This window comes from Sphaerodactylus townsendi, linkage group LG04, assembly GCF_021028975.2.
Source record: "Sphaerodactylus townsendi isolate TG3544 linkage group LG04, MPM_Stown_v2.3, whole genome shotgun sequence".
NCBI lineage: Eukaryota > Metazoa > Chordata > Lepidosauria > Squamata > Sphaerodactylidae > Sphaerodactylus > Sphaerodactylus townsendi.
In genome coordinates this window covers 734,489-746,657 of record NC_059428.1, presented here as the reverse complement: position 1 = coordinate 746,657, position 12,169 = coordinate 734,489, and the positions used below count along the sequence as shown (strand labels likewise).

The window sequence follows — 12,169 nt, the reverse complement described above, 5'->3', positions numbered from 1 at the left end:
GGAAACCACGGGAGTTGATGGGGAGAAAGAATACCTGGAGGAAGGACTTTCGGGAGGGGGTAAGGAGGATCGAAGGGCACATGAAGCCCCCAGACCCCCCCCCCGCAGGTTAAAGAAGCTAGCCCACCTGCCCCAGTAGCGTCAGTCTGGAAAGGGTTAGGGTTTGTGCAAACCTGGTTGCCACGAGTTGCGGTCCCGTTCTGGGGCTCCCCCCCCCGCCCCGTATTATTGGACAGCTGCGCTTCCCACTATTGGCCAAGGCTGTTAGCCGGCTGCAGTTGGTGTTGGCTGTGCAGGGACAAGTGAGAGACCAGGTGATATTCGGAGGGTGTGTATTTGAAAAACACTAGAGTCAAGACCGTGACTAATCAGCTCCACACAGGCACAGGATGAATACAGATAATCAAAGGGAACAAAGGCCATACTATTCAGATGCCTCACCTATTGACCTTGCTATCTCTTTTGTTACTGTCATGCTACACTTAATTGTTACTCACTTGCCAGGCCACTCCTATTCAGATGCTCTCACCTATTGACCTTTACTCACACTCCACTTGCTTTCCTTCCCAACTATCAGATCCACAGATGCAGGCGAAACGTCAGGAGAGAACACGGCCATACAGCCCGGAAACCACACAACACCCCAGGATGTATATTGTTAGATGTTTCAACAATGACCAGCATTTTCCTGAAGATTCTTTGACACAAACATCTTTCACTAAGGGAGGGGTTTGAAAGATGGAGCCCTTGCAAATGGGGGTAAACACATTCAGTATGAAGGTTCTGAGGATCTCACGCAACTTACTTTAAGAATCTTCCTAAATTGATCGGGGGGGGGGGGGGGTGTTGTTTTTTAAAGAGGTTTGATGCCCAAAGAAAATGCAAACCAAAGATGCTGCAGTGCTGATGATTCTTTTTCTATACAAGACAAAAAAATTTATTTAAAGCAATTACAATATTTTACAGACTTCTGGATAATCAGGGGATGGGTCACTGAAGCATCAATAGATGAGACTGCCCTGACTCCGAAGGGAGGGTGCTGTGGAAACTACTCTTGGGCCAAGGGAGGTTAGGTCTGGCATATGCTGGCCATGTGACAAACCAGTGGCAAAATCTGTCCTAAAATTGTCTGTTCAGATGAGCAACCAGTAAGCTGAGCTCCACCAGGCAGTAAGGAGTGCATTAGCCCCCTGCTGACCAAGCATGCAGCTGGAATTGTTCTGTGTGGATGGAGGGCAGCAAGGGAGGTCAAATATTGGCACTGAACGAAGCTGGGGGAATCAACTGTGCCACAGGAACACCAGCACATTCCTACTACGACAGGTTTGTCAGAGATCCCCATCCTTTTGGGACCAAGGACAACTTCCATTTAAAAAAATCCCCATGGTGAGAAATCTCTGCAGTTCTTCAGTTATCCTTGTTTTAAATGTACCTGCCTGCAGTGGAAGGTTGTTTCAGACAGAGACTTCAGTTCCAACGTTAGCCTTGCAGCTTGGCTACATGTAGTGCATTTCTACAACTATGAGCTCACCTGACCTTTGCCTGTTAAAAATGAATATTTGCAATCACCTATCAGGGTAACACTTGCAGGGAGCGGGATATCAACGGTTTCTCTGGCATGAGATGAAAATCAGGATGAAAATACTGCTGCTCCGAACTCTGGATTTTTGCATACCAGCTGCCCACTCTTTCACCTCTGCAGCTGTTAGGATTGGGGGGGGGGGGCAGGATAAAGCAGAAGTCTTCTGGGCATCCCTATAGTATGAGTTCTCAGACCTCTGTATTCAAAGCAAGCACTAGCCTAAAGGGTGCCCACATATCTTCCCTGACACGTCTCCTTCCCCAAAAGAGGAACGCTCAGGTTGGCCAATGGCTGACCCTTTCTGGGGCAGACTACCCTCCTAGGACAGTGGTCTCTAATAGGAGGTGGGTTGGGGCCCCCTGATGGTTTTGGGCCAGATATTCCACCCACAGCCTCTTGACCTGGTGGAGCACTGGCCCTGGGGTCTGTACCACCCCTGCCTGGGTGAAGTTCCCTCCTTGGTCTGGCTTTCCTGCCAGTTTATTGCATAAAAGCTCAGCTGTGTGCCAAAAGTCCTAAGCCCCTGCCTTGCTGAGCCCCCTGCCCCAAGGAGCAGGACTGGGAGAGGGATATGGCTCGTTAGTGACGGGGTGGGGGGGACCCAACTCTCCACTCTTTTGTTCCGCTATCTTGTGCTGTAAAAGTCTGCCGCTTGCAGGATTTCTGTGGCCGTCAGAGGAGAAGGAATCCAGAAAGCTGCACAGTCCCTCTTTTCCTCCTCTGGAGTGGGAGCAGCAGAAGGCCAAGACGGCTCGTGCGCCCCCCCCCCACCTACCAGGAAAGGGGCTGGCCCTCTCGTGTGGTTCTCCTGCCCCTGAGATTGAGGGCCTGTTCTGGCAAAGAGGTAGGAAGGAGAAGAGGCCGTTGCTCACCTCTCAGCATTCCCAGGAAAAGCCGGTCAGCCCAGGGACAGGCTCTGCAGGGAAAGCTAAAGCAACCCAGTGAGGGAGACGCCTCCTACAGGGGCAGCCCTCCGCTGCAAAGTCCAAGGGGCCCCTGACCTGCACAAAAGCAGGAATGAAAAGCTAACCTTCCCCACCCCCCCACCCCCCGCCCTTCCTTTTGGCAGATGCAGGCAATTGCCTCCCGTGTGGATGGATCAAGAGGACTCCTGATGAGCTGAATGGTACAAACACAGGGAGCTGCAGGAGCGCCTGAGCTAGATTCCCCCCACCCCCGCTCTGATCAGGGAGTGTTTTGCACCCAGAGCCAATAGCAGAGAGGAAGACATGAAGCTGGAAGAGGGAATGTGGCTCCCCTATCTCAACATTCCCAGCAAAAGCAGAAGAGCCCCTGGCCCCCACTGCCTCCTCGCCCCTCACCCATCCATAGGACCGGAGAACCCTGATGTGGGTGAGCAGGGGTCCCACAACCCCCCCACTCTTTTGCCAGGGGAAGCTGGGGGCAGACTTCAGAGATGCTGGAGAACGGGAGGAATGACTTTTGGTCGGATGCCAGGGCAGAGATGGGATGCGAGCCCATAAGTGTGGCCCTTCACAAAGTGAAAGAGTCCCCCTGTGTGGCTTGCGGGCCCCTGTTCATTCACTGGATTCTCTGGGCCCCTGGCGGGTGCAACACAGTCAAGAGGCATCACAGCTTTGCCCAGGAGCTGGTGAGCAGGCTGTCCAGGTCCTCCAACCGTCAGTCCAGTCCAGTCCAGAGGTGGTCAGTGCCTGCCCCTCTCTCACCACGGCAACACCAGGTCCAGCACAGCCTTTCTGGGGCAGGCCCAAGTCTGGCAAAGGCGGCCTTTTTGGAGCAAGGCCCCCGGCACAGAACTACTGGTGTGAAGGCAGCAGTCCTCACGGCCCCCAGGCCCTCGGTGACAGTCTCATTTCTTCCGCCCAGAGGTGCTGGCCCGGCGGTCCGGCTCTCGCTTGGGATTGCCTTCGTCAGTCGAGGAGGTGGTGAGCAGGGCCTGGCTCCAGCGTGCAATCTCAGCATGCTCCGAAATGGCTGTGGAAAGGGCTGCCAGCCAGGCCTTCATCTCTTCCTGCAGGAATAAGGGTGTTTGTGTGGATCAGAACAGCAGCCGCCCTGCAAACCATGACACTAAAGACTGCCAGAAGACACTGGGTGTCTTACCTCTTCCTTGGCTTGCAAGAGGAATTCTCCTCCATCCTGCATCCTGCAAGACAGAAGTGCCTGTCAGCTGGAAAGAGATGGGGGGTGGGGGCGGCAGCAAAGGCCTCCTCCTCCTTCATCCTGGGGTCCCCTCCCTCCAATTACAGGTTTCCAGGGAGCCCCACCCTCTCCGCCTTCATGCAAGGCGATTGAGTCCACGCACAAAGGGGGGTCTGAGGAACAAAAAAGTCCACTAAACTGGGGTCGCCCAAGCCAGTGAAGCTTGGCCTCTGCTTTCAGGGGGCAGGAGCTCAGCCTTTCCCACCCCACCCCCTTGTCCTGGACCACTCACTTGATCTTGAGGACGTTCTTCTTTTTCTTGTAGTCGTTGGCCACCTCGCTGGTGGCGTTGTGCAGACTGAGCAGGGGCTCGTTGCCATGCGTGCTCCCTGAATCCCGCCCCTTGGAGTCCTTGTAGAAGCCCAGCTCCCCTTTGCTGAGTACGCAGTACAGGTTGATCCAGGACCTGCCAGGAGGGAAAGACCCGGGCAGGATGAGCTCTTCCTTCGAGCTTTCCAGGCAGACGAGCTGGCTTGGCTTGGAAACCCCAGAACACGCCCAGAATAACGGTTTTCCTGCCTATTTAGAACACCCCTGCCTGCAGATGTCCCTGGATTTAGGGGGTGTAGAAGAAAAACTGTACAGGGCAGAGCCAGTGGGAGAAGGGAATCCCAGTGCTTGGCATCAGAACGGGAACATTTCATTGCATTTGTGAAAGCGGCTCTCCAAACCAGAGGTCCAGACCCGTCCCACTCAGCCCACATTTACCTGTTGGAGGCCTTCTTGTTTGGACCCTCCAGTTCATGCTTGCGCAGAAGGTAGCCCTCCTGCTGGATCGTGTGCGTAGGGGGAGGTGGGGGTGGGGCACTGCTCTGGGCGGGGGCAGAACGTGACCTCCGTGCCTCCCCCGGAGGGGCGTTGGGGTCCCTAGGCCGGGGCCTCCGACGGGGCTTGGGCCTGTCCCGGGCACGGGGTCGGTCAGGGCGAGGTGTACGGTCAGGCAGCATGTCAAGGCCATTGGGCAAGCGGCCAGGGGAGTCCTTTTCACGAGGCTGTGGTTGAGAGAGACACACACAGAGAGAGAACCATTCGACAAGGGAAGGACCACATGGAGGGAGAAGTTCACATCCAGGAGCAACTTAGCAACCAACAAGGTATTTGGGGTATGGATTTTCAAGGGTCAAAGGGTGGTCTCTAAGGTGCTCCTAAGACAAAGGAACAGTTTCTGCCGTGCAGCCGTACAAGGAGATGGCCGTTGAAAAACAAAGCCCAGCTGCCCTTCCAAACTACCCTCTTGGGCACAGAGCCGCCCTCTGCAGTATCGCCCAGGCTCAGGACATGCCTGCAGTGGGGCTCAGGCCAAAGCAGCTGCCTGCCTCCCTCCAGCTCCGGGGTCCCAGGCAGGCCCTGTCCACAGCCAGGATTCAGGCTACTCACAGTTGATGGTGCTGCTGCCGGGGTTGTCGACTCTTTCTCCTGCAGCTGCTCTACGATGTCGGCCAGCGTTGCCTTGCTGTGGGGTGGGAGGGAAAGGGTATCACTAGGGTGGCTTAGCTGGCAGTTCTCAGGATGGGTCCCACAGATGGAGCCCTACAAGCCCTTTCTGGTCCCTGGGGGCACTGAGACCAAGCTAAACAAGCCACTTGGCTGGAGACGGCCTCCATAGTGGTCCGAGTCTGCTGCATGACTGTTTCATCTCTCTCTTGCCTCTTCTGCCAAAAGCCAGCAGGCCAAAGGTACAGTGGGAAGCAAGGACCAAGGCTGACTCTCTTTTCTGGGTCAAAGCTCTGGGGGCCTGAGAGGCTCCTCCCATCGCCATGGCCAGGGCTAGTCCCCCACTGCTGTTTGGAACAGTCATGGCCCAGTCTGCATAAGGCCCAGAGGCTGGGGAAGACCCTGCGCTGCCTGGGACCCTGGAGGGCCACAGACAGGCAGAAGAGTGGGTCGAGACCCTCCTTGGTTAAGGAGAAGGAATGGGTTTTTATCCACCACTTTTTTATGCCTTGAGATGTTTCCAATGTGACTTACATTCACATTCTCTTCCTCTCCTCCCAACAGCCACCTGGGGAAGTAAGTGGTGCTCAGAGAGTTCCAAGAGAACTGTGTCTGGCCCAAGGTGTGGGGAACTGGATCCCACTCTCCAGACTGAAGTCAGCACCTCTTGAGGGGCTCTCAAGGGCCTGCCAAGCCAGGAGGCAAAGAGTAATTTCACCTCCATGGGTCCCTCAAGCCCTTTCCACCTCTCCTCCTCTGGGGCGCTGACTCACCCGCCTCCTTTGGGGTCATTGCGTGCCCCCTCCTGCTCGCTGGACTCTTGCCGCTCCAAGCGCTTCTCCTGCCTCTCCCGGCGAGGCATCTCCTGTTCGCTGGACTGCTGCCGCTCCGGCCGCCGCTCCCGCTTCTCTCGCCGGCGCTCTGCCGGGGGCTCCGGCCGGGGCCCGTCCTGCTCAACGGACTGCTGCCGCTCTAGCCGGCGCTCGTGGCGCTGCCTCTCAGCCGGCATTTCCCCCCGGCTTGCCTTGCCCTCAACCTGCTCGGCAAGGACCCGGGCGCCACCAGCAGAGGGCCTCTCGGGTTTGACAGTCTCCTCCCCAGCAGCCCTCAAGACTTTGGCGTCTGCAGCCGCCAACAGCCCTTCCTGCAAGCGGTCCCTCCTGGGCTGCAGTCGCTCTGGCGTCAGCTCTTGGTGCACGTAAGTGACCTTGGCCTCCAGCTGATCGAGGGGCTCGGGCTTGGCTCCGTTGAGCAGCGGCTGAGCTTCCAACCGGCCTCGCAGGGGGTCCTTCTCGTGCAATGGCTGCCGCTTGGCGCTCAGCTCCGTGGGATCAGCAAAGATCTTGCGGCCCAAGAGGGGTGTGGGTGGCTGCTTGCTCTGCTCAGCCTTCAGCTTCTCTATCTGCAGGTGAGAACACGTGAGAAAGTTCAGAGGGGGCTCTGTTCTGAGGTCAGTCGTTCGGGGGCACCCTGGCCTCAGCACCCTGGCCGAGCAAAAGGGCACCCTGGCCGAGCAAAAGGGCACCCTGGCCGAGCAAAAGGGCACCCTGGCCTCGTGGAGTTTGGGACGGGGGCACAGATAACACTGACCAGCACAGCTGGCCCCGCCCCAAAGGCCATGTGGAGCTCAGGGGGGTGGAGAGCCAGCTGGGCTAATCCCCCCAACTCCACAGGAAGTTTGGGAGCACCGTGGGCCCGTTGGCTCCCCTGGGTTGAACTTAGAAGCCCAAGCTAGACCCAAGCCTCACTGAGGCCAGATCAAACTGAGTTGGGGGCGGGGGGGGGGGGATGACAACTAACTGGCACTAGCTTTATACTGATGGCTCTGCTCTCCCGAAGCTCCAACTCTAGGTAGGTCAGTCCCTTCCCCGATCCACCCCCCCACCGCCGCTCAGTTTGATCCCGGCCTCAGTAAGGTATGAGGGCAGCTTTAAGCTGCAGACTTGAAGCCTGTAATTTAAATTTTGACCCGGTGGGGGGGGGGGGAGGAGTTTAGGATCAAATGAGCCTCCACTTGGGGCTGGGGCCAGTCCCCCGGTCAGTGTTCAGCTCAGGGGCGTTCCTAGGCAAACTGGAGGCCGGGGACAAAACCTGAGTTTGGCGCCCCCTCCCCCCCAGCGAATGGGCAGCCACCCTCCCCCACCATGAACAAACTATGATTTTTGCACCAGCTCACAAAACACCTCCCACTCCCAGCAAAACATACAACCCCACCAACTCTTTTCCTAATTTCCTAATCACAACAACCCTATGAGGTAGGTTGTTAGCCTGAGAAACAACTCCAAGCCAGTGCAAGTGGGTATTAAGCATGTAAATGTCTCACAAATCACCCCCAGCAAAACATTTACCAAACAAATGTCAGCATCATCTCTCACAAAACACCTCCAGTGGAATCCACCCCCAAACACCATCACTTTCAATGGTGCTTAAACTAGGGAGCTCAGATTCTTCTTTTAAATCCACCTGAAAGGGAGAATCTGGGGTCCCCGGTTAAAACAAAATTGAAAGTGATGCTGTTTGGGGGTGGATTCTCCCCCACCCTGAAACAGCATCACTTTTGAGGGTTGGAGATTCAGATGAAACAAATACCAGATTCAGCCGGAATCTGGGCACATTTGGGCACATTTGGACAAAAAGTGTCCGATTATATCCTGCCCAAATATGAACAAATGCGAATGCCAGGTATTTGGGCTTTTGGGGGGTATTTTTGGTGTTTTTTGGCCTGCAGGGAGGGCATTTTAAAGCTAGCGGCACCATGATTTCAGGGCATCATCAAGAGTCTGCCCTGATGATACCACCTGAGTTTGGTGATGTTTGGTTCAGGGGAAGCAAAGTTATGGATGCCCAAATGGAATGCTCCCATCCCCATTGTTTTCAATGGGACCTAACACGAGATGGGGGGCTGCCCATTTCAGGGACCATAACTGCCCATTTGAGGGACCATAACCTCTACCACAGAGCCATCTGGGCATAACCTAACTTCACCAAACTTGGGTGGCATCATAAGAATAGTTACCAGATGATACCCTGAAATGTTGGTGTCACTAGCTTTAAAAATACACCCCTTACAGGCACCCCAAGAAATGTGCCCAAGATTCTTTGTTTTGCAGTGACTTTGCTCCATTGTAGCCAATGGGGAATTTCCGAGTGTGTAGGCAGGCTGCACATTTTTGAAGATGGAGGCACCAGACTTTCAAGGTGGCTCCAGGAAACCCTCCTGGTAATAGCATCCAGGCTTAGAGACCTTTGCTTCTGAGGGTTCAATTTTATGGGCCCCCAAAAGGCTTATTTTGTTTCCCCCCCTCCCCCCCCCCCCCCCCCCCCCCCCTCCCCCCCCCCCCCCCCTCCTCCCCCCCCCCCCCCCCCCCCCCCCCCCCCCCCACATCCCCCCCCCCCCCCCACCCCCCCCCCCACCCACACCCCCCCCCCCCCCCCCCCGCCTCCCCCCCCAGCGGCCCCCCCCCCACCCACCCCCCTCCCCCCCCACCCCCCCCCCCCCCCCCCCCCCCCCCCCCCCACCCCCCCCCCCCCCCACCCCCCCCCCCCCCCACCCCCCCCCCCCCCCACCCCCCCCCCCCCCCACCCCCCCCCCCCCCCACCCCCCCCCCCCCCCACCCCCCCCCCCCCCCACCCCCCCCCCCCCCCACCCCCCCCCCCCCCCACCCCCCCCCCCCCCCACCCCCCCCCCCCCCCACCCCCCCCCCCCCCCACCCCCCCCCCCCCCCACCCCCCCCCCCCCCCACCCCCCCCCCCCCCCACCCCCCCCCCCCCCCACCCCCCCCCCCCCCCACCCCCCCCCCCCCCCACCCCCCCCCCCCCCCACCCCCCCCCCCCCCCACCCCCCCCCCCCCCCACCCCCCCCCCCCCCCACCCCCCCCCCCCCCCACCCCCCCCCCCCCCCACCCCCCCCCCCCCCCACCCCCCCCCCCCCCCACCCCCCCCCCCCCCCACCCCCCCCCCCCCCCACCCCCCCCCCCCCCCACCCCCCCCCCCCCCCACCCCCCCCCCCCCCCACCCCCCCCCCCCCCCACCCCCCCCCCCCCCCACCCCCCCCCCCCCCCACCCCCCCCCCCCCCCACCCCCCCCCCCCCCCACCCCCCCCCCCCCCCACCCCCCCCCCCCCCCACCCCCCCCCCCCCCCACCCCCCCCCCCCCCCACCCCCCCCCCCCCCCACCCCCCCCCCCCCCCACCCCCCCCCCCCCCCACCCCCCCCCCCCCCCACCCCCCCCCCCCCCCACCCCCCCCCCCCCCCACCCCCCCCCCCCCCCACCCCCCCCCCCCCCCACCCCCCCCCCCCCCCACCCCCCCCCCCCCCCACCCCCCCCCCCCCCCACCCCCCCCCCCCCCCACCCCCCCCCCCCCCCACCCCCCCCCCCCCCCACCCCCCCCCCCCCCCACCCCCCCCCCCCCCCACCCCCCCCCCCCCCCACCCCCCCCCCCCCCCACCCCCCCCCCCCCCCACCCCCCCCCCCCCCCACCCCCCCCCCCCCCCACCCCCCCCCCCCCCCACCCCCCCCCCCCCCCACCCCCCCCCCCCCCCACCCCCCCCCCCCCCCACCCCCCCCCCCCCCCACCCCCCCCCCCCCCCACCCCCCCCCCCCCCCACCCCCCCCCCCCCCCACCCCCCCCCCCCCCCACCCCCCCCCCCCCCCACCCCCCCCCCCCCCCACCCCCCCCCCCCCCCACCCCCCCCCCCCCCCACCCCCCCCCCCCCCCACCCCCCCCCCCCCCCACCCCCCCCCCCCCCCACCCCCCCCCCCCCCCACCCCCCCCCCCCCCCACCCCCCCCCCCCCCCACCCCCCCCCCCCCCCACCCCCCCCCCCCCCCACCCCCCCCCCCCCCCACCCCCCCCCCCCCCCACCCCCCCCCCCCCCCACCCCCCCCCCCCCCCACCCCCCCCCCCCCCCACCCCCCCCCCCCCCCACCCCCCCCCCCCCCCACCCCCCCCCCCCCCCACCCCCCCCCCCCCCCACCCCCCCCCCCCCCCACCCCCCCCCCCCCCCACCCCCCCCCCCCCCCACCCCCCCCCCCCCCCACCCCCCCCCCCCCCCACCCCCCCCCCCCCCCACCCCCCCCCCCCCCCACCCCCCCCCCCCCCCACCCCCCCCCCCCCCCACCCCCCCCCCCCCCCACCCCCCCCCCCCCCCACCCCCCCCCCCCCCCACCCCCCCCCCCCCCCACCCCCCCCCCCCCCCACCCCCCCCCCCCCCCACCCCCCCCCCCCCCCACCCCCCCCCCCCCCCACCCCCCCCCCCCCCCACCCCCCCCCCCCCCCACCCCCCCCCCCCCCCACCCCCCCCCCCCCCCACCCCCCCCCCCCCCCACCCCCCCCCCCCCCCACCCCCCCCCCCCCCCACCCCCCCCCCCCCCCACCCCCCCCCCCCCCCACCCCCCCCCCCCCCCACCCCCCCCCCCCCCCACCCCCCCCCCCCCCCACCCCCCCCCCCCCCCACCCCCCCCCCCCCCCACCCCCCCCCCCCCCCACCCCCCCCCCCCCCCACCCCCCCCCCCCCCCACCCCCCCCCCCCCCCACCCCCCCCCCCCCCCACCCCCCCCCCCCCCCACCCCCCCCCCCCCCCACCCCCCCCCCCCCCCACCCCCCCCCCCCCCCACCCCCCCCCCCCCCCACCCCCCCCCCCCCCCACCCCCCCCCCCCCCCACCCCCCCCCCCCCCCACCCCCCCCCCCCCCCACCCCCCCCCCCCCCCACCCCCCCCCCCCCCCACCCCCCCCCCCCCCCACCCCCCCCCCCCCCCACCCCCCCCCCCCCCCACCCCCCCCCCCCCCCACCCCCCCCCCCCCCCACCCCCCCCCCCCCCCACCCCCCCCCCCCCCCACCCCCCCCCCCCCCCACCCCCCCCCCCCCCCACCCCCCCCCCCCCCCACCCCCCCCCCCCCCCACCCCCCCCCCCCCCCACCCCCCCCCCCCCCCACCCCCCCCCCCCCCCACCCCCCCCCCCCCCCACCCCCCCCCCCCCCCACCCCCCCCCCCCCCCACCCCCCCCCCCCCCCACCCCCCCCCCCCCCCACCCCCCCCCCCCCCCACCCCCCCCCCCCCCCACCCCCCCCCCCCCCCACCCCCCCCCCCCCCCACCCCCCCCCCCCCCCACCCCCCCCCCCCCCCACCCCCCCCCCCCCCCACCCCCCCCCCCCCCCACCCCCCCCCCCCCCCACCCCCCCCCCCCCCCACCCCCCCCCCCCCCCACCCCCCCCCCCCCCCACCCCCCCCCCCCCCCACCCCCCCCCCCCCCCACCCCCCCCCCCCCCCACCCCCCCCCCCCCCCACCCCCCCCCCCCCCCACCCCCCCCCCCCCCCACCCCCCCCCCCCCCCACCCCCCCCCCCCCCCACCCCCCCCCCCCCCCACCCCCCCCCCCCCCCACCCCCCCCCCCCCCCACCCCCCCCCCCCCCCACCCCCCCCCCCCCCCACCCCCCCCCCCCCCCACCCCCCCCCCCCCCCACCCCCCCCCCCCCCCACCCCCCCCCCCCCCCACCCCCCCCCCCCCCCACCCCCCCCCCCCCCCACCCCCCCCCCCCCCCACCCCCCCCCCCCCCCACCCCCCCCCCCCCCCACCCCCCCCCCCCCCCACCCCCCCCCCCCCCCACCCCCCCCCCCCCCCACCCCCCCCCCCCCCCACCCCCCCCCCCCCCCACCCCCCCCCCCCCCCACCCCCCCCCCCCCCCACCCCCCCCCCCCCCCACCCCCCCCCCCCCCCACCCCCCCCCCCCCCCACCCCCCCCCCCCCCCACCCCCCCCCCCCCCCACCCCCCCCCCCCCCCACCCCCCCCCCCCCCCACCCCCCCCCCCCCCCACCCCCCCCCCCCCCCACCCCCCCCCCCCCCCACCCCCCCCCCCCCCCACCCCCCCCCCCCCCCACCCCCCCCCCCCCCCACCCCCCCCCCCCCCCACCCCCCCCCCCCCCCACCCCCCCCCCCCCCCACCCCCCCCCCCCCCCACCCCCCCCCCC

The 12,169-nt window shown here is 67.0% G+C and overlaps 1 protein-coding gene across 7 annotated transcripts in view; it reads right to left on the bottom strand.

Moving 5' to 3' along the window:
- Positions 1-12,169, bottom strand: part of SPTBN4 (spectrin beta, non-erythrocytic 4) — a 573,187-nt gene that overhangs the window by 439,623 nt on the left and 121,395 nt on the right. The gene's annotated exons all lie outside the window — the stretch shown is intronic.